This window comes from Onychomys torridus, chromosome 22 (genome assembly GCF_903995425.1).
Source record: "Onychomys torridus chromosome 22, mOncTor1.1, whole genome shotgun sequence".
In the NCBI taxonomy this organism is placed as follows: Eukaryota; Metazoa; Chordata; class Mammalia; order Rodentia; family Cricetidae; genus Onychomys; species Onychomys torridus.
The window spans coordinates 18,534,329-18,537,359 of record NC_050464.1 but is presented as its reverse complement, the minus strand read 5'-3'; positions in this window follow the sequence as shown (position 1 = coordinate 18,537,359).

Here is a 3,031-nt window from a genome sequence, read left to right as displayed (position 1 = left end):
GGGGTCTTACTATGTAGCCCAGGCTGACTTCATCCTCACAAACCTCCTGCCTCAGCCTTCCAAGTATTTGTTTTGTGTTGTTTATTCTCATTCCTCCTGGAGATGAAATCCGAGGCCATTTCCTGGGTAGGCAGGTGCTCTACCACTGAGCCACACCCAGCCCCTCCCTGGGGGATTCTAGGCAGGTGCTCTACCACTGAGCCACACCCCAGCCCCTCACTGGGGGATTCTAGGCAGGTGCTCTACCACTGAGCCACACCCCAGCCCCTCACTGGGGATTCTAGGCAGGGGCTCTACCACTGAGCCACACCCCAGCCCCTCACTGGGGGATTCTAGGCAGGGGCTCTACCACTGAGCCACACCTTGAGTCCTACGACTCTGTTCTTGCCTTTCCATGTGACCTTGGATGAAGCTCTGCCCTGTCTGGGCTTCAGTTTCCCCTGTGTATACAACATGATAAGGGAGACCCCACCGGTCCTCCGCCCCACCCGCCTCCCAAGGAAAGCCCCAGCAGAAAGCTAGCCTGAAGCTGCAGACTGGTTAGGCCTCTTGTGTACACAGCCCTAGCCACTGGACCTTTACACAAGCTGCATGGAATCTGACCCCCCGGGGATCCCTGGCCCCAGGATATTGCTGTATTTGCTTTAGAGCCTTGGAGACAAAATCCCCAGCCTTTTAAAGACCCTGGTGGTCTGGGACCAGGATTTGGGAGAAAGGATCAGAATAGCCTTGTTGCTGCCCTCCCCCTCTTCCTCCTCCTCCCATCCCCCACATTGTTGAATTATCATCCAAGACCAACCCTCTTCCCACGATCAGCCCCCCCCCCCCCCCCCCCCCCCCCCCCCCCCCCCCCCCCCCCCCCGGTGTCTGTGTGCTCAAGAGATTCTCGTGGCTGGGTTGGCTGACTCATAGAATGAGGGGTGAGGGGCTCAGGGGACCCTCTCACCTGAAATTCCAGCCATCCCTCCCCCACCGCCCCCATGTGTATGCAGTTCTGCCCTCATTGCACATGGCCTTGGGAGGGCTGGAGTACACAGGCTGGGGAAGACTGGGGGGAGGGAGCATCATCTCTACAGCCACAGCGGCGTCATCAGCCATGTGGGATGCAGACCTCCAGGGTAGCTGCTATGGAATCACCCATTCTCCTGCCCGGAATCCTTCACTCAAACTGAGTAAGCCTAATTAACTCAGTCCCCCGGGGTGAACTTCAGCAGAATGGAACCTTGGTGTGTTGGTGGGACTCTAGGAAGGAGAGAGAGATGTTTGTATTTCCCCGGGGGGAAGGAATTTTAGCAACACGTCCATGTGTGAGGATGGTTATGTGGACCATGGCACACGTGTAGAGATCAGAGGACAATCTCGGGTACTGGTCTTTGCCTCCTTCTTCAGTTAAGATGAGCAGTGATGGCAAAAAGCCATCCCAGCACTTGGGAGGCAGAGGCTCCTGATCTCTGTGAGTTCAAGGCCAGCCTGGTCTAAAGCGTGAGTTCCAGGGCAGCCAATACTACATAGTGAGACCCTGTCTCAAAAGACAAAACAAACAACCAAAAAAAAAAAAAAATACACCAGGGCAGCTGGCCAAGAGGTTCTCATGTTCCCCACTTTCTATCTCACCTCAGGAGCACTGGGGCTGGGTGCTACAGTACCCGGTTTAATGTGGGCTCTGGAGATTTGAACTCAGGACCTCATGCTTTTGTGGCAAGCACATCCACTGAGCCATCGCCCCAGCCCTTCAGATGCCTCATAACAGTGCATAAAGCAGGCACCCCGGAGTGAGAACACCTTGGGTTGGAGTCTTAGCTCTGGACGTTTTTAACTACGTGAAGTGCCTGGGCAGGCTAATCCTGTCAGCCTCAGTTTCCCCATGCGTGACCAGCTACAGCACCCCGACCCCCACAGGGCTATTGTTCAGTCCATGCATATGTCATGGTGCTCCCAGCTGGCCCTGTGGCCCTGGCTATCTCTTCTGGACCCACTGGCTTCCCAGGGGTCCACAGTCTATTGATAGAGACTCTGAGGTCCTATGGCTGAGGGTCACCCGTTCAATCTTTCTCGGGCCTGGAGTGTGGAGTGGGCTCTGGCTGGCTGCAAGAGAGCAAGTAGGGAGTAGCATGGAAGGAGGGGAGGCTGTAGGCAGCGGGGGAGCAGGCTGGAGGGCTGGCCGGCACTTCCACGCAATCTGTCTGCTATGCAGCCTCGGCCCGGCCTGTATTTATTTATGCTTCGCGTATATTTATACCAACCCCTTTCTCATTATTACGACAGGAAGCGGCTAGAATTGTTACATACCTGGCGGCCCAGGGACCCCGCTCGGCCAAGACACACAGGGCCCTTGGCTGTCCCGCCGTGATTGCCAGAGGGGGCCCCCCAGCCCCAGTCTCTGGCCCTTCACTGACCCTCTTACCAGCACCCGCTCTCAACCCTCTCTCCTCTCTGGGGCCTGGGTGAGGGGCCTGATGTTGAAGAGTCTCCCTCCCTGTGTCCCTGGTCCTCACCCCATCTGACCCCAAATAAGGCAGTGACTTCAGAGGTTATATAGGGGGCTGCCTGCAGGGAGCGCCTCAGGCGTAACAATGAGAGACTGGGGGGAGGGTGATCAAGGTGCCCCCAGTTTAGGGATGGACTCTTGGTTATCCCTGCGTGAGTGTGCGGTGGGCACTCCAGACATTAACTGCCCACCAAGCCCACCCAAGCCTGGGTACCTTTCCACCTGAGACTGTCCCCCACGCTCATGGCCGCGAGAGTAGTCTCCATTACCTTTCTCCATTGTCTCAGGCTTGTGAGGAGTTGGGGGGCTCATCTGTGGATGACATTCCCCCTCTGGGGCCCCCATACTCCACTCAGAACCGTTAGTCTCTCTGCAGTCCCAGCTCTGGGCTTGGCACCCCCTCCCCAGCGCTCTGGCCTGACCCAGCCCATTAGGACTTCACGCCTCAGCCTGGAGGCTCCCTGGCTAGACTCCCCGCCCAGGCCAAGGGGTGGCAGCCATGTTGTCCCCTGCGCTTTCGTCCTCAGCGGGTCTCGGGGGCTA